This window comes from Pipistrellus hanaki (genome assembly GCF_964339955.1).
Source record: "Pipistrellus hanaki genome assembly, chromosome: 9".
Taxonomy (NCBI): Eukaryota; Metazoa; Chordata; class Mammalia; order Chiroptera; family Vespertilionidae; genus Pipistrellus; species Pipistrellus hanaki.
Genome location: NC_140511.1, coordinates 53,731,661 through 53,756,212, shown reverse-complemented (window position 1 = coordinate 53,756,212; position 24,552 = coordinate 53,731,661). Strand labels below are relative to the sequence as shown.

Here is a 24,552-nt window from a genome sequence, read left to right as displayed (position 1 = left end):
GCCTCCCTTCCCCTTGATTTGTTCTTTCCGCAGGCTTAATCGTTTCAGGAAATTGCATGGGCACCCACTCGGTTGCTCACACTGAAAACTTGGGAGTCATCTTAGCTTTTTTTCTCTTCCCTTTGCCCCAGTCATAAATAATTCCCATCAGGAAATCCTGTTGGCTCCGCCATCGCGACATTTTGCACAGCTGAATCCCCATCAGAATTGTCACTGTTGCCATCTCGCCAGCCACCGCCCTCTCCGGCCTCTTCTCTTTCAGGGGTCTCTTTACCTAGTCTCCCCACTTCTTTTTAAAGGCATTGCAGTCAGACCACCTGGGTTGGCATATTGGGTCCTCCACTTACTGCGACGGGCAAGTTACCTAATCTCTCTATGCCTGGGTTTTGGCATCTCTAAAATCGGGATAGTAATAGCACTCATATCAAAAGTTTCCATGACGATCAAAGGAAGTCATACATATCCAGTTCTCAGGATAGTTAAGAGCACATAGTTAGGCACTAAATAAATATTAGGATTTTATTTTCTTGTAATCTTGTGTTGAGATTCAGTTCCGTTATTTTTTAAAAATATATATTTTATTGATTTTTCACAGAGAGGAAGGGAGAGGGAGAGAGAGTTAGGAACATCAATGAGAGAGAAACATCAATCAGCTGCCTACTGGGGATGTGCCCACAACCAACGTACATGCCCTTGACCGGAATCGAACCTGGGACCCTTGAGTCCACAGGCCGACGTTCTATCCACTGAGCCAAACTGGTTAGGGCCACGAAGTCTTTTTAAAAAGCATATCAGATCCATCGCACAGTCTTTTCTTTGAAACCTCCGTGGTTTCCTATGGCATTTGGAAGAGAATCTAAATTCTCACCAGTTATTACGCGGCTCTACTTAATATTCGCTATCTCACTCCCCGGCTTCACCTTTACCGTCCTCCCCAGTGGTCACTGAGTCCTGGCTTCAGCATCCTTCCTTTGCAGGAGTGTACTCTGTCCCTACCTATTCTCATGCCTAACACGTTCCTCCCCTAGGTCTCAGTTTAAATACGTTAGTTTAAACCTGAGGCGGTTCCTATAAATACCCTGAAACCCCATATCATGCTGTATAACTGCTTTATTTTCTTCACACATCAATCTCTAACATTGCTTGTTTGTCTACTATCTGTATTTCTGCCCGTGTCTCTTTTGTTACTGCTGTATGTCCTGTGCCTACGATGCTTGACTTGTAGAAGGCCCTAATAAATGTTGATTCATTGAATGAATAAGAGCCGCCGTTTGTTTAGTACCTGCTATGCCTCATACACTTCATCTTCATAATACTGTGCGTAGATGTTTTTTAATCCCATTTTAGAACTGAGAAAGCAGTGGCTCGGGGAAGAGAAAACGTATCCAAGGCCACCCAGCTGGTAAATGGGTAAACCCAGATGTTAACTTAGGTCTGTTGGAGTCCATGATGTTTTTAGTTTATATCTGTACAAGGCGAGACTAGACAGGTATCAAAAGTATATCATTCTTGCGCTAGCTGGTTTGGCGCAATAGATAGAGCATCGGCCTGTGGACCGAAGGGTCCTGGGTTCGATTCCAGTCAAGGGCACATGTCTGGGTTGCAGGCTGGATCCCCAGTAGGGGGCATGCAGGAGGCAGCCAATCAATGATTCTCATCATTGATGTTTCTCTCTCTCTCTCTCTCTCTCTCTCTCTCTCTCTCTCTCTCTCTCTCTCTCCCCCCCTAACCCTCCCCGCCCCCCAGACTTCCTCTCTCTCAATAAAAATAACAATATTAAAAAAGTATTCCATTCTAATCCTTTTAAAAGAGACCAGTTTCCCCTGCTGGGTGACTGGGGTGGGGTGCTGTCCCATACACCAAAAGGTTGTGGTTAGGGTACATATGTAGGTTGTGGGTTCAATCTCCAGAGTGCTAATGGGAGGCTCCCAATCGATGTCTCTCTCTCTCTCTTTTTCTCCCTTCCTCTCTCTCTAAGATCAATAAAAACATATTCTCAGGTGAGGGTTTAAAAAAAAAAGGTTCCAGTTTTAGAGGACTTCCTGTGTGCTAAGTGGTTCCTTTACTTGTGTTTTCCTTTTTCTGGCATCCTTCACACCCTGGTTTTGTTGTAATTTTGTTGAGATTTCATTTTGTTGAGTTTTCACAAGAGGTATCAAATGAATTCACTCCGCGACAATTATGAATTGATTCAAGCCTCTTTGGGCGAGGCCAGCTAGAAGGTAAGGGAAGACAGGAGAGTTAGGGCCTCCTGGCCCTTTAGCTTTGAACGTCTCACAGTGTGGGCTCCGGACACAAGCAGCTGAAACACCTGGGTGCTTGCTAAGGCACATTCCTGGGCTCACCCTAGACCTCTGTCAGGAGAGTCTCTGGGGATGGACCTCTGGACTCTGCTTTTTTTTTTAAACAATCACCTGAAGTTTTTATAATTAAAATGGATGTTTGAAGATCCCTGGTCATAGACATGTGCTCTAGCTAATGGGGTGTTTTGTTCTTGCTTTTAAAAAGAATCTGTAACTCAATACAGTGATGGGCAAAAAGTATATTTATAGTTGTGAATGTGTGAAACACAGAGTTTTTGCTTGTGTTATTCTTTATTAATTCTTTAAAAAAATTTTTTATTGAATTTTAGAGGAAGGGAGAGGTATAGAGAGCTAGAAACATCAATGAGAGAGAAACATTGATGAGAGAGAAACATTGACTAGCTGCCTCCTGCACAACCTCTACCAGGGCTGTGCCCCCATCCAAGGTACATGCCCTTGACCGGAATCGAACCTTTGACCTTTCAGTCTGCAGATCGACGCTCTATCCACTGAGCCAAACCATTTTCGGCTCTTTATTAATTTTTGTATTGTTTATTATCATTCACCTACTTTTGCCCACCTCTGTATATTTACTTATTATTCATTTTCTCAAAGCTTTCATGTGGTTGGCTTTTGTTGGTCTCCGACTGTGGAGCAAGTAGGCTTTTTCCCCATCCTGATCCTTAAGTTCCAAGTCCCAGGCCCAGGTTGGTTTCCTTGGTCAGTGTGTTTGTATTTCATTGATGTGAAGCAGGTGCCTCATATCTGTCCCCAAGCTGCTGCCTGGCTCTGGGCCGCTGGCCTGCTCTCATGAGGGGCTGGATAGTTGTACAAGAGTGGACCTTCTGATGCATGATGCCTGTTATTTAAAAAAAAAAATCGTGTTTGTTCCTGCGACTTCCTTCCCAGAAATAATTCTGGAATCATCAAAATTCCTAGCCCTTGATGTCTGTGCTTTCCTCCCCGCTGTTCACTCTAAACAAAGGCCCCGTGCTTTAATAGGCACCATAACAGTAAAATTAGCTTTATTAGACTCTAGTGGATTTAAATTGTAACCTAACGGCAGCTCTGGCTCGCCTAGAAGTCATGTGTTTTATTTTGAGCAGAGAATTTGGGAAGTTGCAATGTCTGGAAGGGGATTACGTGATGACTGAATTCGAGTGGCAAATAAGACAAGCATCCCGCATCCTTTGATCCTGCCCTGGTGGTGTGTTTTGAGAACCTGGGTCCCCAAGCTTGGAGTTTTAATCTCACCTGCCTTCTGTCCTTGACTTAGGAGAGTTCCCGAGTGATGCCCCTAGAGAATGTCAGCACAGTTCTTTTTGCCACCTCTGCTCCTTCACCTGGAATCTGAGCACCCTAGGTTCTTGGAAAGCTTGAGATATGAGGCAAATGGCTGTTTACCAGCCTTGTGCCAAAGGACCCACAGCTAACCAGTACACCCCCCACCCCTCAAGTCCCAGCATATATTTTCATTAAATAACACCCCACACAGAAAGGATGCTGTTCACTTTGTCTTAATGAACCAAAACCAAGGTTCGGCTGCCTGCTGCCACGAAAGCCAAACCAGTGAGACAGGTGCTTGTGAAAAAGGAAAGAGGTTTATTCAAGTGTTCGCCACCTGAGAAGATGGGGGACTCTTGTGGCAAAGCCCATCTCAACATCTCAGTGCGGGCAGAGGTTTCTATAAGAAGGGAGAGGGAAAGCAGAACAAAGAAACCAAGGAGAGGGGGTTGAAAAGTTCTCTATGCCCTGGCTGGTATGGGGCAAGTGTCGTTCAAGCAACGAAGGGTCATGGATTCAATTGCCGGTCAAGAGCATGTCCCTGGGTTGCAGGTTCAATCCCTGGCCTTGGTGAGGGTGCAGGCAGGAGGCAACCAATTGATGTGTTTCTCTCTCCCTCTCCCTTTCTCTCTCCCTCACCCATCTCCCCTCTCCCCTCTGTCTTCTCCTCTCTGCCCTTGCCCTCACCCTCCCCTCTCCCTTTCCCTTCCACTTTATCTGAAAGCAATGGAAAAAAATATCTTTGGTGAGGGTTAGAAAACAACCAAACAAAAAAATAAACTAAAAAGTTCTCTATGTGTAGGCTAGCAGAGGCTAGCACAGTCCATTCCAGGAATGATGTTGACACTAGTTAAGTGCTGGTCTGGAGTGCACCATCCTGGTCTTCGTCACCCTGGTTCTGTGTCATCCTGGTTCTATGGTTGGAGGTCAGCACATCTCCCAGAACTGGGATGACTGAAGGTCAGAGTCTCTATCTTCTGAAACTAGTTCCTAGGATTCTTATACAAACATGCTGCTTATCTGCAAGCTACATATTTGTCAGAGTCAGCATTTACAGGAACAATGTGAAAAGAATGGTGGGGGGTGGGTTACAATTTCCACCCCCTTAAAAGTAGAGCCTTTATTGGGCTATTTTCCTCAGAGGGAAATGGAGGCACAGATTATCCAACTACAATAGTTACTGGCTGAGCCCAGTTTGATTTATGGCCTATTCTTCTTTTTCTACTGGTCCTTGTGGTCCTGGCCAATGTGTTTGGTCTTGGAAAAGCAGGTTGAATAGTTTTTCCCACCTCCTTAGGACCAAGAGTATATATACCTTATATGTTCTCAGCTTATTAAGAACGAGAGGCCCAGCGGGCGATTAAAACCCGCCTCCCACCCTGTGAGGAGGCACCCCACGGGGGGTCGGGACTGGTGCCACAGCCCTCTCCTCAGCCCCCTCCTCAGCGTTCTCCAGGGCCGCCTAAGCCACTGCACCGGCTCTGGCAGGCCCCCCTGTCTCTGTCTCTGTCTCCAAGCCGGGCCTCACCTGCTTGGGCAACCTCCTCCTGTCGGGTCGTGACCCATTACCATGTCCTGACCTAATTTGCATATTACCTCTTTATATATATAGATATTTAGTAGAGAGTTTCAGAGGTAGGGGACATATCCATTAGCTGATGGTCATGGCTGCTTCATTTCAGACCCTTTAGTCTAAGCTTCTAAGCATTATTATAAGCACAGCCCAGGAGGTAAATGTAAAAATAATTTTCTTGCCAGTTTTCCTGCATGGTTTCCTAGCGACGATGTACAGCCTGTCCTTGGATGTTGGGGCACCAACTGGGACAGGCTCAGCGCTTGCAGAAGGCAGTGATAGGAAGGGCATGGTCAGGGTCACCTCTTTTTAAGTCAAGGCAGTTTCTTTTTATTTTTTGGAGATTTTTAAACCCACTTCGTTTAAAAAAATATATAAATATATATATATATTTAAATATATTTTTTAATTGATTTCAGAGAGGGAAGGAGAGTGGGAGATAGAAACATCAGTGATAAGAGAGAATCATTGATTGGCTGCCTCCTGCATGCCCCCTACTGGGGATCGAGCCCACAACCCAGGCATGTACCCTGATCAGGAATTGAACTGTGACCTCCTGGATCTTAGGTTGACACTCAACCACTGAGCCACGATGGCCTGGCTAACCCACTTATTTTTAGGCAGCATTTGTTTTCTGATGATTAAACTATTATATGTTTATTGTCAGACAACTTGAAAATCCCAAGGGAGGAAATCAAAATCCAACATTGTTAACATTTTGGTAAATATCCATCTGGTAGTCTTTTTTTTTTTTTTTTTTTTTTTTTTACTTTTTGATACAGTGATTAGGTTCTAAATTAAGAATGTGAGGGGAAAACATATTAAGTCAAAATTATCCCAAACCACCTTGGACAGTCATTTTTATGCACTCTGAAGTTTAGAAACCATTGAACTAGACTCAGGAAAGAACCAACAGAAAAATCTATAAGAAATGAAAAGTCTTGGAGGAAAACCAATCCACCTTTGAGATTAATGGTGAGTAGATGGGGGTAAAGAATTGAACTATGTTTCTGCCTGCCTGCCTGTAAGGTTCATTTCATTCTGTTTTAATATTGAGCTTCTGTAACTTTAACATGGGTTAATAGATTTATTTGTGAGGATGACATATCAGAGTGGCATCATGTTTTGCTCTATAGGCACTGAGTCAACCAGTAAGAAAAAGGAACACTGCGACTCCATCATAGGTACCTAAACTGTCCCCCCAACACACACACACATGCACACACAATTGGAATCACTTGTTTTGTAACCTTGGTTTTGTTTTATTCAATATAGTAAATATCCTACATATCATTTTTAAAGTTGCATATATTCCACTGTAACCAATCTCATTTTAGATAGAGAGACAGTTAGGTTATTTTCAATTACTTGCTGTTACAAAACTGGTGAAGTGAACATTCTTGTGGATAAATCTCTGGGTTCATCCATACTTACGTTTGAGGGTAGATTCTTACACGTGGAATCAATGATTCAAAGGAGATGAGCATTTTTAAGGCTTATAATTCATATTAATAGATTATCCCCAGGAACTGTGTATGCTTCCTTCAAATTGTTTGTTTCCCTGCACCACTGGACATTATCATTCAAAGGAATCTTCCACAGCATGTCTTTTATTTTTTATGATGATCCAAGGCTTTTGTTTATTGTCTGACCAATTTATCCTGTGAAGAATAAAAGAAAGGAGGCTAGAGATGCTGGTGGCCAGGGCTTCATGTGGGGGAGAGAGTGATTAATAACAGGAAAAGGATGAGCTCAGAAACCATTTTTTTGTTTGTTTGTTTTGTTTTTTACTCTTATATCCAAGTTATCTTTATCAGACATCTAAAGACATAATATTGCTTAGTACTTAAAGGGTATATGTAGTTTTTTATTTTAAAAAATATATTTCTTTATTGATTTCAGGGAGGGAGAGATAGAAACATCAGTGATAAGAGAGGATCATTGATTGGCTGTCTCCTGCATGCCCCCTACTGGGGGTCGAGCCCACAACCCAGGCATGTGCCCTGATCAGGAATCAAACCGTGACCTCCTGGTTCAACAGGTCAACACTCAACCATTGAGCCATGCCAGCAGGCACGGCATATGTAGTTTTAAAAGCTTGTTCAATAGTATAGCATTTGATTTGGAAAATGACTTGATGGCTTGCCATAGATGCTATAGGATAGGATTGACATTTGTATATTTATCCAAAAGGAAGTATGGGTTTTAAAAAACAAGTGGAGAAGCACTGTCGTAACCCAACCCCTCATTGTAGGAAGAGAAACTGAAATCAGAGAGTGGAAGGGATTTCTGCAGAGCCACACAGCAAATGGATGATGGACTTGGAGCGAGCAGTAAAGTCTCCCCACGCCCTGTTCAGAGCACTTCCATTGACGTGGGAGAGCATGGTGCAGGGGAGGAAGTAAAGGACATAAAGGCCTCTTTGGACAGACGGACAGACTCTCTTCTAGGGCCGGTGAGCCGCCCCAGGGCCCCGCCTGGACAAAGGCACAGGCGTCTCCAGCATGGCGGTTCACGTCTGCTTGATCATCCCCATCTGTGAAAGGAGTGCACTCACACTGGAATAGCAGGGTCTTTGTCTGAACTCTCCCCCCACCTGGATAACTTCTCTCTGTGCTTCAGCCATTCCAACGTCACTTCCTCAGAGGAGCCTTTCCTGACTGCCAACATAGGCGAGGGTCCCAGTGCGCATCCTCATAGCACTGCTTACCTTTAATACCGTTGTCATAATTACCGTGCTTTGTGTTTACTATCTCACTCTCCCTGACTAAACGCCCTACGAGTTTAGGAATGTTTATCTTCTGTTTCTCCTGGCACATAAACACGTGAATGTTTGACTATTTGGATGGATGCTAATGAGTGAATTAGCAGTGGGGGCTGCTGGGTGGTGCTGTGTCTGACTGCCTGCAGAACCAGGAGAGCTGTCCCTTACTGCCAAGGGCATTGAGAGAAGAGAGAGGGGAAGGAGACCCCGCTGATGCTGCTTCTATAGAAACAAGCCAGGAGGTCTGGTCTGCTTTCCTGGATGCCCTGTAGCCGTCTCCTGGGTGATGATGGGGTTAGCAACCACATCGAGCCCAGCATCCATCCCTGGCTTGGCAAAAAAAACGAGCCCCTGCAGTTTAGGAGGAGTGCGTAGAGAAGAGCCTCCCTGAGTCGTTCTGGGGAAGAGAATTCAAGGTCAGGGCTCTCCATGGCAGGAAGAGGACAGCACCCGGGTCCCCTGCAGCCCGGGCTTCAGGGTCGATGGGCACGTGCGGCACCGGCTGTAAGATCTGCTGGTGGCTGGCGGGGCGCCAGGGCAGCAGCGCTGCTGTTAGGCTGCAGGTCCTGTCCCCTTCGCCCGCCTGTCTTTCCTCCCCCTCCCCCTCCCCAGCCCAGCTTGCAGCATCCTCTGCAAGAAGAGGCATGTTGCTGTCCTGGAGCAGCGGCTGCACCTGAGGCGCGCTCCGGACCGCTGGGGGCCGCCGGCTGGCGCGGCGCCACGTGCTTTGATTCGTGCTGATGTCAAGTGGGTGTGGGCTCCGCGGGGAGGCCGGGCGGGGACGGGGAGGGCGCGCTGAGGCCCGAGCGCGCTCCGCCGCCCGGCGCTGCTGACCGGGGCCGCCCGCGTTCGGGCTCATGGAGTGGAGGGGCTGCCCGCCCCGGGACGCGGGCCCCTCCGCCCTCGGGGGTAGGCAGGGGCCGCCGCGGGGGGCCTGCAGGTACGTCCGCGCGCGGTAACTTTCCGGTGGGTGTTGGATCAGGGTGCACCGGCTGCATGTGGGGGTGCCTTTGTTGCCTGTGCTCCGGTGGGTCGGGAGCCGGTGTGTCCCCCGCCGGGCAGTCGGCTTGGGAGCCGCAACGCGCCACTGGAGTTTCGGCGAGTGTGCTCCCGGAGCCGGCTCTGGTTACTCCCCGGGAAGGGCGCCGGGGAGCCGGCTTGTTGCTCTGGGAATTGGCGGAGTGCAGCCTGCGTGCATGGCAACGGGATTGCCGCCGGCAGACCGCGCGGCTTCCCGGAGGCGGCGGTGGCTGGGGGCACCGGCCGGTCGGGGGTGGGGGGGTGGGCAGGGGCGACCTCACCATCGGCGGCACCCCGGGCGTCCGGGCGCCGGGCCCTCCTCTCCCTCCTTGCAGCCGGCTGTGGGGAAGGTAAGGGGTCAGCTTCTCCCGGTGACAGGTCCGGTTTCAGGCACACCTTCCCGGAGGAATGCGGAGGCTTTGTTCCCGGTGCCGGTCCCAGCCCCAGCCCCAGCCCCAGCCCCAGCCCCAGCCCCAGCCCCGAGCCCAGAAGCCGGTGGGCGTGGGGCCGGGACTTCCGTGCCATTACTCATCTTTTATGGCCACTCCGGCGAGCTATCGGGTAGGCAAGTTAATTATTAATGTGTCTAAGCTGGAGAAAGGGAATCTGGAAATGATATTGGTGGGCTGCAGGTCTCGGTCTCTCTCTCTCTCTCTCTCTCTCTCTCTCTCTCTCTCTCTCTCTCTCTCTCTCTCTGTGCATTGACAATATTTTAGCCCATGGCATTGCAGCCTATTTCCTGAGGAGAATGCTGGCACCCCCCTCCTCTTCATGACCCGCTCTCTGGTCAGGGAAGGGGTCCCCTTCTCCCACCTGTGGGACTGCCCTGTCTCCCCGAGAGGGCAGAAAGGGAGTGGGCCTTTCGGCTTCCATCTACTTTTAACCAGTTTCCACCTTTCCTCCTTTGCTTTTCGAAACCACCCTCCCTTCCCCCCCTCCCCTGCCTGGGGCAGTTTTTTGATAAAAGCTTCCAGGTTAGTGGGGTGAGAGGCTGGGTCCTCAGCTAGCTCGGGGCGGTCCGGAAAGTGCTGTCTCCTCCAGCCCAGTGCCCGGACACCTGCGCAACAGGTGGCCTCGCGTGTGTTTTCCGGGCGCTGGTCTGTGAGCCTGTGGGCAGGGGCAGCGGGCTGCCAGGGGGTCACCTGGCCTGTCTCTGCCAGTGTCTGAGCTGAGAGGAAGGAGGAGGTCAAGGCGGAGTACAGCTCCTGCTCAGATGGTTTCAGTTTCCCTCCCCACCCCCTCCCCGACTGGGAGGAGGTGGATTCTAAGACTCCCAGTGTCACAGGTGCGCTCTTTGTGTGCTGGCCTATTTCCGGGCCGGCTCCTGTGGCGAGGGAATGGAAGGGACCCGGCTCAAATGGAGGCTGTGGGTGGGGCTTGGCTTTGGGAGAGGGTGTGTGTGTGTGTGTGTGTGTGTGTGTGTGTGTGTGTGTGTGTATGTGTGTGTGTATGTGTGTGTATGTGTGTGTGACATGGATGGAGGCTGGATGGGGGTAGGCTTGAGATTTTGCCCCAGCTTGGGCCAGAGGACAGTGTTTACTAGAGGACAGTGTCCTGCCTTAGAGGCTGAGGAAACTGTTTCTTGTTTGTTTTTGTCAGCTTAGGATAGAGGACTCAGCCGTGTAAACCAAAGGGTTGATGGGTCTGTATAGTGAGTGTCATGAGAAGATGAGCACATCTTGAAAGTTGACCCTCTTGGGAGGAGTTTGGAAAGGGAGGAGGGAGGACTTCTGGGGTGCAGAGTGAGTATGGCGGGGATGGGCTTATGGGGGACCGAGGAGTGGAGGGAGGGAGAGTTAAGCTGTCTGTGTGCTGTGCGTTGTGTCAGGGAGGTTCTCCGAGTCAGGCTGCTGTCCTACGTGGGCCCACACCTGTCTCCCTCCTCAGTGACCAGACTTGCTGGAGTCACCTTCCTTGTCCACAAGGCTGGGCTGTTCGGATGGCTCCGAGGGACACATAGTTCCCATCTCACCCCGCCCAGCCTGCAGGGAGGAACTGAGGGAAGGAAAGTTTGACTTGAGAGAGGCTGCTGATCCCAATACCTGGGTTACTGGGACGTCCGCGCCCACCTGGCACCCCTCCTGGGTGTGTGGTCTGTGCACTAGTGGGACCCTTCCCTCACACACAGGCTTCTGCAGTGCCCCCTCCTCCAGCAGGGCCTCAGTCTGTGGCTGACCTGCAGGCAGCCCTGGTGATCCGAGTTGAGGGTTTGGAGATGGCCCTGATTAGGAACAAGTTTTTTCTGTTAGGAGGGAAATCTGCCCAAGAAATCTGCCCAAGGCTGCAATCTACTTGCTATCCGCTTTCCTTGCAGCCTGATGGTTGTGACTGAATATTCATCGACAATGGCCTGACCACTGCCTGGGGAATCTACCCATGGAGATTCTGTAAAGAGTGGGTGGGTAGTAGGGTCCCTGGGGCACCGTGAGGTGAGCAGGAGAACATGAAGTGTTAGGGGGAAAGCCAGACAGTTATCAGAAAGGCTGTGGGGTTGTGGGCTAAGGAGGGCGTCAGGGTCACTGTGGGTTGTAGGGCCAGAGAACTGAGCAGGGTTGGTTTAGAGATTTTTCCCCTGTGTCCTGTTCCTAGTGTCTGTGCTGGACAGAGTCCGCTGTGGTGAGTCCTGCGTCCGCTGAGGCCTCTGTGCTGGGCCTGGCTGCCCTCCCACCTGGGCAGAGGGGCAGCCTCTTGGTGTGCCAGCTCCGGGGCTTGTCTTCTCCCCCCTCTTCAAGGAGGCCTGGGTGGGGGGTGTTTGGAGGGGGTGGCTGTTTCTGTGCTCCCCAGCAGCAGCTGTGCAGGGAGCCGCTCCCTCAGGGGGGCAGCGGGACAAAGGACCCAGGCGAAGAGAGGTGCTGTGAAGGTGTGCCCTGGATCCCACCAACGAGAGAAACAGAATAAAGACCCTGGTGGCCTTTGCAGTCGTGGTTTGCAAAAGCACAGAATGTCTCCCTCAGGTTTATACTGTTTATACTGTCGCTGTATTCCAGGCCTGTGTCCTGTGGTGAGGGGAATGACAATGAGAGGTTGAGGCCAGTGGTGAGTGGCACTTTCCCTGAAGATTTGCTGTCACTAACGCTGTGTCCCTGGGCCTCTCCGAGCCTGTTTCTCTGCCTGTTAAATAGGGATCAAGGTGCCTTTCTTCACCGGCTCCCTCCCCGCTCTAATTGAGGATTATATGAGGTGTTTGTAAAGGGTTTAACACAGTGCCTGTTAATTGGCAGCTATTATTTCTTATCCCAGAGGTAACTGTCAGATCCTTGGAGCAGCAGCTGTGAGTTGCTTAAGTAAAAAATAAGAATTTCACAAATGCCACTTCTGCCCACCTCAGAGGCCATCCGGGCTCCTAGGGTCCGGTGTGAGAACGGTCCTGGAAGAGTTGCTTCTGACCTTCACGTCAAACACGTCAAACCTCTATTGCAGCCTCAGGTACTCAGAGAGGCCCCGGAGGCCCGAACAGCCCCGGCTGCAGGCACACCGCACAGCTGGATTGGAATGCGGCATGCTCAGACTCCTGCTAGAGCAGCCGTCCCTGGTCCAGCCCGGAGCATGGGATGTTAGTCCTAAGAGCAACCTCATACCTGGCATTTTTTAGCTGCACGACTCTGGACATGTCCTTTTTATCTCTTAAAAACCCGTGTCTTGTGAGAACCACACAACCTCCCTCACGCAGTTCTTAAGGTCAAGTGGGATAATACAGGCAAAATTGTAAAGCAGCACGCAAATAATTATTGATAGCTCACTGCGTGCCAGACACTGTTCTGAGTGCTCTTGTGTCTTAGCTCATTTGATTCTCACACAATGGAGGATGCAGTCAGTTCTTGCCCACATTTTATCGATGAGGAAGTTGCACTGTTAGGAATTGTAATTCTTATTGTTGGATAGCTGACCTCCTGTGGATATCATGCATCTGAAGAAAAACCTGCCTCCCAGAGTAGGAATAAATCGAAGTTTCTGCAAACACTGCATTTCTTCCAGTGACCTAACACCCCAGGCTAGTTCTGGGTATAAGTTTGTAAAATGAGTAAAAGAGGTTCTTATTGGTGGGTTTATTCTTTTGGGATGTTTCTTTTTCTCTTTCTCTTTCTCTTTCTCTTTCTCTTTCTCTTTCTCTTTCTCTTTCTCTTTCTCTTTCTCTTTCTCTTTCTCTTTCTCTTTCTCGTTGTTCTCGTTCTTGTTCTCTTTCTCTCTGGCCCTTCAATTGGGGCTTAAGAGTCACAGCACCTTCGTGGCTGGGACTTTTGAGTGTCATTTGTGTAGGACTGCACCCCTCCTATGCTCTCCCCTAATGGTGCCTTTTAGGAAAGATGGCTAGTTTGACTTTAGACAGGGAATGTTTGGTTGAGAGCCGACCACAAGGATTGGCATCTTCAAGGACCCATCTTTCTTCCTGATGGTTCTGTTAGCTGTTTTGCCTCCTTCCCTCTGCTCCCAACAGTCTGCCAGTGAGCACTCAGGCCTGAAGGTTTACATGTGTTAGGAGGGAAAAAAAAATGAGAGGGAGAAAGAAGCAAGCACCTGTGAATAAAGGGCTCCACCAACACGGGCAGCGGTCACTCACGGAGGGGTGGCATCCCGGCCTCAAGTGCGTTCTCATTACTTGTGCCGCAGGCTTAGAGGGTAAGAAAAAGGCTGCGGCTTGTGGATTATTCATTCTTTTTATGACAGCAATAATGTTTATGAAGGTGTGGAACAAAGGAATAAAGGTGGCGTTTTCCTTTATTTCCAAATGATGAGTGCGATGTTCTAGCTGTATTTCTCTCCAAACACACATGAAAAAGTGATGCAGTGTAGAACCCGACCAGGCACCCTGGCTCCACAGCAGCCCGGTGATGCCCTCAGAGAGAGTCCTGGTCCTGTCCTTCTACTGGAAAGAGGGTGACTTGCTGGAGGCCGGGTAGCCAAATGTTCTGTTAGCCTGAACCCCAGATCTCTGACTTTCTGACTCCGAGACAAGCAGTCTCGTTTATCCTTGCAATAATTTAAATAATTTTTCCTAGCATGTACACATTGTGGGAAATTTAGACTATTACTGAGGAAGATAGAAGGAGGGAATCATGGCCCAAGTACCACAGACAAACACTGTTTATATTTTGGTGGATTTCTAAGGACTGTTTTTAGGAAGGAAGAGGGGACGTTTGTTTTTGTCAGGGGAGATTTGCGTGTTCTTTATACATCTCTGGGCATATCCAGTTTCCAGTCACTCTTTAAAAAAAAAAAAAAAAAATATATATATATATATATATATATATATATATATATATATATATATATTGATTTCAGAGAGGAATGGAGGGGGGAGAGAGAGAAATATCAATGATGAGAGAGAATCATTGATCGGCTTGCCTCTTGCATGCCCCCCCCCCCCCCCCCCCCGGGGATCGAGCTCACAACCAAGGCATGTGCCTTGACTGGGAATTGAACTGGGACCTCCTGGTTCATAGGTTGACACCCAACCACTGAGCCACACTGGCCAGGCAGAGAAGTCACTCTTTGCTTAGTCGAGGCAGGATTGTAAAGCAAACAGCTATCTTGTCCAGCGCTTGTTCCAGGTGCTTTAGACAAATTACTCACGCTTACTCCCCAAACAGCCTTGTGAAATGAAGAAGTTAAATGGCTGCCTCGGGTGATAAAATTCACAGCCACCCAAGCTAAGATGGAAATCCAGGTGGTTCCATTACAATGCCAAGTGCTCTCTCTCAGGAAACACTGCTGATGTAATTGATCCCAGGGGAGAGAAGCACAAAGTCAGTCTTTCAAGGTGGGGAAAGGCATGTAGCATCTACCGCTTTGCCGTTCTCTTTGGGCTCTACCTGTTGCTGTTGGTTTTTTAATTGAATTTATTGGGGTGATTGGTTCATAAAACAATACAGGTTTCAAGTGTGCATCTCAATGAAACATCACCTGCACACTGCATTGCGCACACCCATCACTCACTCCAAGCAATTTCTCTCTCCGTTCCTCTACCTGGTTTTAAGATGAAGGATGCTAATTATTTTTATTGGTACTCATTGCCTTTTGACAAAGTTCCTTGCTCGGATTCTTTTGCCTATTTAGACCACTTGCTAATCTCAGAATCTCAGAACTGGGAGGAAATGGAAAGTTTATCTAGATCCTCGGTCGCCAATCGGTGGTCCGTGAGGTCCGAAAAGTTGGCGACCGCTGGTCTAGAGTCTAGCCCAGCGGTCTGCAAACTCATTAGTCAACAGAGCCAAATATCAACAGTACAACAATTGAAATTTCTTTTGAGAGCCAAATGTTTTAAACTTCAACTTCTTCTAACGCCACTTCTTCAAAATAGACTCGCCCAGGCCGCGGTATTTTGTGGAAGAGCCACACTCAAGGGGCCAAAGAGCCGCATGTGGCTCACAAGCCACAGTTTGCCGACCACGGGTCTAGATCCTCCTCTTTATTTTCTTATTTTGGGGGAAACTGAGTCTCAGAGAAGGGAAGTGACCTGGGCATTGGTGATTTTAGTTGAGTTGGGACCAGAACTCGGGTTCTACACTGTATAGCTTTTCCATGTGTGTTTGGAGAGAAATGCAGCTAGGACATCGCACTCATCCTTTGGCAGCAGTTATTGCTGAGGATGTGGCTGAAGTCTGCACGGTCTATTTAAAGGAAAAAGTGGACGTACAGGTTGGGCAGAGACATGGCAGGAACCATGGAGGCAGGGTGTGGGCGACGATAGGATGACATTAGGGAAACGGTGCGTGTAGACCCATTTGCGCTCTCCGAGAGGATTTACTCGCCCTGCCAGCTTTATTCTTTCAGGGACACGAAGAAGGGGGCCATCCCCTGATGAACATGTTCTACCTGCTAGACATTTACCTGTGGGTCAGTATTAATGAGCTCACAGTGTGTTACTGAGAAAGCTCAGAGAGGTGGATCACACAGGACAGAGTAGAGAGTCAAAGTTCAGATCCCAGCTTGGGCTCTTCTCATTGCGCCTCCTGGACCCAGCCTGCCCCTGTCTTCTTGGTGTCTGATGCCTTCTTGTTCAGGCACCAGGTTCAAGTGGAAATGAATGCGGTTAGGTTGCTAGGTTGCCTCTATAGCCTGCTAATTTAAAGCTTCCTTCTGACAGAATTTCAGAGGATGTGCTGTATTTATAATATGTGCTATTTATCAAATCTGACTCATGCTGGTAAGCGATAGAACCCTTATCCTACTGCATTTTGGCTTCTGTTCACGTCGTGATTATGCCGTGTGGATTGTGAGCTCCAGGAAGACATACACTGTGCTTGTCAAGTCTCCTAAAGGGCACTTACTGGATGATTTTCAGGATTGATCCATCTATCCATACTTTCAATGTTCAGAGAATCAACTAGTAGGCGTTTACCTAGATGGGGAGCATGAAGCTATATGCAGGCATGCACTGTTCTAAGTTAGCTAAAGAAATCCAGTTGCAGGTTATGGAGAGAGCGCCCCCTTTTGGGAGATTCTGGCTAGAACATGTGGTCTAGGCTTTGGGGTCCTCCTAAACCATCTGAAGAGGTTCTACTTCTCAGTGGTTTAGGCCAGTGGTCCGCAAACCGCGGCTCTTTGGCCCCTTGAGTGTTCTAACACCACTTCTTCAAAACAGACTCGCCCAGGCCGAAAACCGACTTCTGCGCATGGGCCACGAAGTTTCAATCTCACTGTCTGTGCACGCCCGCACGTGTTATTTTGTGGTAGAGGCACACTCAAGGGGCCAAAGAGCCGCATGTGACTCGAGAGTCACGGTTTGCCGACCACTGGTTCAGGACCACATGGAGCATGGTCTCCTTCATGAGGTAGGCAGCCACTGCCCATTTGCTGTTCATGAGGTGCTGTGGTAGTGGGATAGACTGAGCAATGGTCCCTTCCCCAAAAGATGTCCGTGGTCTAATCCCCAGAACCTGTGAACATGTTACCTTATATGGTAAAAGGGACTTTGCAGTGAAGGATCTTGGGATGGAGAGATGATTATAGGTTATCTGGGTGAGCCTGGTCTGATCAGAAAGATCCTTATCAGAGCATCAGAGTGCAGAGAAGGAAACATGATGGTAGTAGCAGAGGTTGCAGTGATGTGGAGCCATGAGCCAAGGAATGTGAAAAAGGCAAGGAATGGGCCATCCAGAAGCTGAAAAAGGCAAGGAATGGATTCTTTCCTGGAGCCTCCAGAAGGAATGCAGCCCTGCTGACGCTTTGATTTTATCCCAGCAAAACTGATGTTGGACGGCTTACCTCCAGAACTGTCACATGACAAATGTATGTTATTTTAAGCCACTAAATGTGTGGTAATTTGCTTCAATAGCAGTAGGAGGCCAATACAGGTGGGTAGTAGGGATCAAACAGTGACTATAGCACAGCCCTGTGCTCAGTGGCTCTCGGGCTGGTGGGGGAGAGAGGAAAGTATAGAGCCAATTTTGATAATAGTGGTGAGGACCCTGACAGGACTGTAAGTCCAGGGGTCTGTGGGGACTAATCCAGTCTGGGAAGTAAGGGAAGATTTCTTAGCCGAGCTGACCGCAGAGGTCCCACTGAAAGAGAGGAGTGGGTCAGCAAACTGTGGCTCGCGAGCCACATGCGGCTTTTTGGCCCCTTGAGTGTGGCTCTTCCACAAAATACCACGGCCTGGGCGAGTCTATTTTGAAGAAGTGGCGTTAGAAGAAGTTTAAGTTTAAAAAACTTGGCTCTCAAAGGAAATTTCAATGATTGTACTAACAACGATTTAACAACTTACTAATGAGTTTGCCGACCACTGAGTTAGGGGATGAAGTGGGGCAGAGAACAGCCTTTTTGGTAGAGAGAAGAGCATGTTCAACGTCAAGTCCATAAGCCTTGAAAACCAGGTGGAGACTACTGAGCAGGCCTGGCAGGGCAGAAAGCTGGCTCCATCTAAGTTGGCGCCGGCCCTGATGGCCCTGGTTTCGGGGGAAAGCCTTTTGGGCCTTGCATAGTGGGGAGAGAAGATGGACGAGTCTTGCTGCTGCTATGCCTTCGGGGATGCGTGATAACAGAGCCAACAACATCCCAGGCACCTGCTAACTTTTTACACATATGATCCCACTTAATCCTCACCACAGCTGTGCCAGCTGGAGACTGTTATTTCCTTCATGTTGTGATTGAGGAAAATGAGACTTAAGTGAAGTAATGGGCCCGAAGCCACACAGCTGGTACGTAGTGGGGTTGAGATCTGAGTCCAGACCTTCCGACGTTAGAGCCCCACGTTCTTAGTATTTGTCTCTGTGGTGGAAAGATCGCTGGGCCGGTAATCAGTGACCTGAGTCCTGGTCCTCGCTGCTTCAGAGATGCTGTGAGCATAGAGGGGATCCTAAAGCTGGTTTTGCTGTGAACTAGAGGACCCCTGAGTTTCAGACGCCTCCAGAGAGGGCTTAGTCTCCATGCTTGGTTCTCCTTAAAGGTCGGGGAGCAGGTTGGGGAGTTGGGTGTCCACATGGGGCTCATGCGTTTGCATCCATGGGTAGTGGTGGAGGTAGCAGGTGGGCAAGAAATAGTGAGTGGCTTTTCCTAGGTACCGAGAGGAGGGATGTAAGTGTGGAAGGAAGAAGAGTTGTGCTCCCTGTAAAAGCGCAGATGCTAGAGGTGACTGAGGAGGGAAGCTATCCTGACTTGGAGTCAGGGAAGCAGCATTTAGGCCCAGCCCTGCCACCTACTGTCTGTGATTTGAGGCAAGTTGATGTGAGCTCTGGAGCCTCAGTCCCTTCCTGTGTAAAATTGGGTTAGTGTCTCTTACTTTGCCAAGTAGGTGAAAGCATCTTGCCCAGTTCCTGGGGTATAGGGGACATTCAGTAAGTAGTGACCATTCTAAATCTGGTAGTTCAAGATTTCTCATGGTTGCTGAAATCGGTTTGGCTCAGTGGATAGAGCCTCTGAAAGGTCCCAGGTTCAATTCCTATCAAAGGCATGTACCTTGGTTGCGGCACATCCCCAGTAGGGGTTGTGCAGGAGGCAGCTGATCAATGTTTCTCTCTCATTGATGCTTCTTACTCCCTATCCCTCTCTCTGCCTCTCTGTAAAAAATTAATAAAATATATTTAAAAAAAAGATTTCTCAGGGTTAATCCAATAAACCCCAGCTCTCTGCAGGATTCCCCCTTTCTCTTTGGCCTTTCAGACTCACTGAGGCACGTTGTCATTGGATGGGAAGGGAGGGTCTGGCTGCAGAGTGAGAGCCTCGTGCATCTTTGAGGGGGAAGACCCTTTGCTTCCCAGCGGGAAACAGTGACAAGCGATTTTCAGGTGGCTGCAGTGGGTGCGCTGAGCCATTTTGGAAGCAAGAATATGTTTGTCTTGCCAAGTACAAGATTGAGTGTCACCGTTTTGCTTTCTGGGAATAATGGCCGTGCAGATAAAGTAGATTTATGGCGCTGAGGTACGTCAGAGAACAGACTGCTCTCTCCCTCTCTTTTTTTAATGTCTACATTTTCTGATTATTAAGGTAATATGCTTATTTTAGAATACTTGGGAAATCAATAAAAGAAAAAAACCCATTTACTTCCACACCCAGAAATGATCACTGCTAATATTTTGGTATATTTCTCTTCATTCTTTTTTGAAATGTGCATATACTAGTTTCAAAACACACGGTCTAAATATGCTTTATTCACTTAACATGATGTCACGTGCATTTCCCAGATCATCACATATTCCTTAAAATCATATTCATTTGTACACGGGTCAAACTATTCTTGACCATTTCCCGTTCATTAGTTGGGCATTTAGATTGCTTCCACTAAAATACGTAAACACCTATTTTCACCTACAGTACATACAAATATTTGACTTTTTTTTTTTTTTTTCCACTTTCTTAGCTTCCTAGAACTGAAATTCCTTGGTCAAAGGATAAGTCCAAAGTTTAAAAGTGCATATAAGTGGGATTACCAGACTGTCCCACTTACCTTATATGAAAAAGCAAAAAAAAAGTTATGACACAATTAGGGGCTGTGGGCCACCTGGGTGAGGGCCCTGCTTCGGACCATTGTGTACCGAGGCTGCTCGCTCCCGTCCTGGCGGACAGTACAATCGGCCCCTTGTGGCTCTCCGGTGAAATTCAAGTAATGGGTCAGCCTTTCCAGTGCTTCCCTCTGTCAGGAAGTTCGTCTTTGAATCTAACCTAAATCTCATCTTCTGCATTTTAAATCCTCGCCTGGCCGCTGGTTCTCTTCAGTGGAGCGGAGCCGGGCTGCAGGGCTGCAGGCGGCTCCCTCGCCTCTCCCCGCTGCCCGGGCGCTCGGCTCCGCCACCAGCCTTATGTTACCTTGGAGGAAACTTGAGGGTCTCTGGCTACTGCTTTCGCGACTGGAAGGGCGGTCCCTGCATCGAGTTGCTGCTGATAACGCCAGGTAGGGTTTCTGAACCTGAGAGTGCCCACGCCACGGGGGCCCGCATCCCGGCCTCTCCCGTGCCCTCTGCAGAGCTCCTGGGGGCAATTAGCATTCGGAACAGTGCTCTCCTATTGACACTGCGGGTCTGTCAGGTTCATTCTCTGGGGGGAAAAAAAAAAAAAAAAAGGAATGTGGCTGGAGCAGGGATTAATTGTGTTTCAGTCCCAAGTGCAATCAATGGCCAAGTGGTAATGTGCGGCAAAGGTGGACGGCTGGGCGAGGGAGGGATGTTGGGGTGCATTCTGGTGAGGGGGGACTGGCTGTCAGTGTGGGAGGACTCTCACCGTGGTGGGATCCAGCAGCCACTGCCCAGATAGCCCTGGCCACCGTTCTCAGCCAGCATCCTTTGTCGGGAGCTGACAGCTTTATTACGGGGCAGAGGCATATTAATTTGGAAGGGAAGTGAGGAGAGCTGTAACTCTGTGGGCAGCAGGGAGGCCCTCACTTAGGCATTTGAGAGCTGGCTGGCGGGCGGCCAGCAGGGTGCAGCCAGTCGCACAGGAGACAGACCGGGGATTGAGTCCTGCGGCACCTGTGGGAGTATCTCACCATGGCTGGAGCCCAAAGCGTCTCTGGGGCCCGGCCCAGGCTGGCTGACCTCCCCCAGCTCCCGCTCTCCCTCCGCACCTGCATCAGGATTCGGCCTTAATACACCTCGGGATGCCCTGGCTGCTACCTCCTCCGAGCGTCTTGTTTTAGAACCGCTGTTCCCCGCTTCAGCGCCTGACACAGAGCTAATGTTCGATTGAAATGGAACAATGATTTATGAGACAAAACCCGGCTAGTTCTCTGCTCTTCAGCACCCATTTAAATTTCACGTCATGCGTTTTCTTCCTTTTTGAAGAGGGAGAACTTACCTTTATTGTTACCCCACATTCACTTTGGGGCTGGATGTCACCGGGACTTCTAGCTGTTAGTTGGAGCCCACACCCCCACTGCAAGGCCTTATCCTTGGACCACCTGGTAGCTACAAAATGATCTGCAGTTGGTTGCCACTTGTGCTGGCATTGGAGGTGCTTGAGAGAGGGTATGCTATGAACTGAGCCCTGGCAGCATATTTTAGTTCCTTGGGAAACTTGAAAACATTTTTGATGGCTCAGACCCAGTGCAGAGTCTGATTTATTTGGTCAGGGATGGTGCTCCGGCATCATCATTTAAAAAAAAAAAAAAAAAAAAAAAAAAAAAAATATATATATATATATATATATATATATATATATATATATATATATATATATATATATATATAAAATTGATTTTTTACAGAAAGGAAGAGAAGAGCGATAGAGAGTTAGAAACATCTATGAGAGAAAATCATCGATCAGCTGCCTCTTGCACACTCCCTATTGGGGATGTGCCCGCAACCAAGATACATGCCCTTGACAGGAATCAAACCCGGGACCCTTCAATCAGCAGGCTGACGCTCTATCTACTGAGCCAAACCGGTTTCAGCTGGCATCATCATTTTAAAAACATTCCACAGGTGGTTATAGTGGTCAGCGATTTCCCCCTAATGGGCAGTAACCTGTGCCTGCCATGTTCTATCAGCATTTTCCTTTCATGGGACGATGTGTGCAGAAGCCGGTGATGACAGTTGGGGAAGTTTGCTCCACATGCTTTGTGAAAGCAGAAAGGGTAAAGTGACAAACGAGAGGGTCGTGCCAGGCTCGGTGGGAACCCCCTATGGGTGTACCTGGTACAGTTCCCAGTGCTGCTCTGGCTGTGCCACTCTGCCTGGTGGTTAAGCGGGGGACCTCGAGAGGATGAGGATGAGGATGAGGATGCCTTGGGAAAGGTGAAAGACAAAAAGGAACAGATGGAGCCGAAACCGGTTTGGCTCAGTGGTAGAGCGTCAGTCTGCGGACTGAAAGGTCCCAGGTTCGATTCCAGTCAGGGGCATGTACGTTGGTTGCGGGCACATCCCCGGTAGGGGGTGTGCAAGAGGCAGCTGGTCGATGGTTCTCTCTCATTGACGTTTCTAGCTCTCTATCTCTCTCTCTCCTTAAAAAAAAAAAAAAAAAAAAAAAAAAAAAAAATCAACAAAAAGGAACAGATGGGATGTGAATTTGTTTATATTTGGTCATTAGCCAGGGCATGGATTCACTTTTTTTTTTATTAAAACATTTGGAGAAAAACAACAACAAAAGAAAAAACATTTGGAGCATGGGGCGCAGGATGGAAGAGTGGGGAACGGGGCTGTGAGTGAACGGCAGAAGGTGGCTTTCATTGGGTCTAGAGGACAGTCAGCTCAACGTGGCAGGTGCCCGTAGTGAAGGTTCAACCCTTTGTGGCTCTCGGTTACCCCTTGTGGGCTGGGGGTCCCTAAGACCCCACCTTCCCTTGAATGTTGTAGTAGACACCTCTTCCCAGAGGAGACAAGAGGGGACCAAATGACTGCTACGAGTGAGAGTCCCTTCACTGGGTGTGTTTGGGTTTGCCTGTGATTTGTGAATAGTTATGCTCCCTGTTGGCTAATGCATTTGCCTTGATGTCCTAAGTCCTGCCACCTCTCCCCACCTTCTTTGGGGTGTTCATCGCTGGGATTTTGTCCCATGAGCATACTCCCAGTGGAGGGGCTGCTTTTTTGGTTTCAGCGATTCCTTGGCTTCTGCCTCACGGTTGGGCCACCTCCCTGGTTCTCTTGGCCTCGGAGAATCCACGCTCCCTTGCGAGACAGCCCCCAGGAATTTAACTCCCGGGCTACTGACGGCACCATTTCTTTTTTTTTCTTTCTTCTTCTTTTTTAAAATATATTTTATTGATTTTGTACAGAGAGGAATGGAGAGAGATAGAGAGTTAGAAACATCGATGAGAGAGAGTCATCGATCAGCTGCCTCCTGCACACCCTCCACTGGGGATATGCCCGCAACCAAGGTACATGCCCTTGACCGGAATCAAACCCGGGACCCTTCAGTCCCCAAGCCGACGCTCTATCCACTGAGCCAAACCGGTCTCGGCCTGACGGCACCATTTCTCAAACTCACAAATCCTGCTTGGAAAAAAGCTTCACACATTTTTATTTATTTATTGGGTGAAGTGTTCTCATGCTACTCACACTGAAATTGGCCAGCCATCTGTAACAGATTCCCCTGGGGTGCTTGTGAAACACTCATCTCTGAGAGTAGAACCCAGGAATTTGCATTTTAGCCAGCATCCCGGCCACTATCAGGTACAGGAAAAGTCTGAGAATCAGCACTTTGTAAAGCTCTTGTTTCACAGGGGAAATGCGACAGAGGGTGGTGAAGTGACTTGCCCAGGACCACACAGTAAATGGTAGGGCTGGAGCCAAGTCTGGAAGAATCCGAAGCCACACCCGGCTGTTAATACACCTTACATTTGTAGCGAGCTTTGTTTTTTGAAAGCATAGCCCATGTTTGTGCTCCTCTAGTTTGCTAAGACGGAGAGTGTTATCTATCGTCTATTTTTTATTTTTAATAATTAGTCTTTGTCGGGGTGGGGACTGTCCTGGGCATCATAGGGTGTTTAGCAGCATCTCTTGCTTCTACACCCCCGATGCCAGCAGCATTCCCCAGTTGGGACAATAAACAGTGTCTTCATGTATTGCCAAATGTCCCCTGGGGGCCAGTGTCACCCTGTTTGAGAACCACTGCCTCAGCAGCAGCAGCCTCGTGTCAGGGATGTTCCCCTCATGGCATCCTATGGCATTTATTTTCCTATTTGGGGACTTGGCTTTGCATTTTGCATCGCTGGCTTCTTCCCAACTTGGCTGCTGTGCTGGGTTACACACATCAATAAAGTCACGCTGCACACAAGCGCTCTCTCTCCTCCTCTGTTTTCGCCTGAGAGGAAAGGCGTAAATAAGCTTGGGAAGGCTGCGTTTGGACTCCAGTCATTTGCCTGCCAGCCCTGCACTTCTTAGCAAGTCTCTCAACCATCGTTAGCCCCTTTCCTCATCTGATTACGAGAGAGAGAGAGAGAGAGAGAGAGAGAGGGAGAGAGAGAGAGAGAGAGAGAGAGAGAGAGAGAGAGAGAGGTTTGCTGTGAATGAGAATTAAGAGACAGAGAGAGAGAGAGAGAGAGAGAGAGAGAGAGAGAGAGAGAGAGAGAGAGATATGTTTGCTGTGAATGAGAATTAAGTGACACCCTGAAGGTGGAAGTGTTTATAAGACATTACTCATCCATTAAGTGGCGATGTTACGATGCAGGTCTAATTACCGCTCTTGAGGTTTTTCTCAAGTTCCAAAGCGCAGGACTCAGCACAGCAATTCTCGACTTGCAC

General features: G+C 48.7%; 1 protein-coding gene across 7 annotated transcripts in view; it reads left to right on the top strand.

Annotated features, from left to right (window-relative positions):
• Positions 1-24,552, top strand: part of PLEKHA7 (pleckstrin homology domain containing A7) — a 203,292-nt gene that overhangs the window by 70,704 nt on the left and 108,036 nt on the right. The window contains exon 1 of one of the 7 annotated variants that reach the window (XM_084895465.1): positions 8,789-8,864. The exons of the other annotated variants lie outside the window; for them this stretch is intronic. The gene's annotated coding sequence lies outside the window, so the exon portion shown is untranslated. Of the gene's footprint in view, positions 1-8,788; positions 8,865-24,552 lie in introns of those variants that run through there. 7 annotated transcript variants of the gene reach the window in all.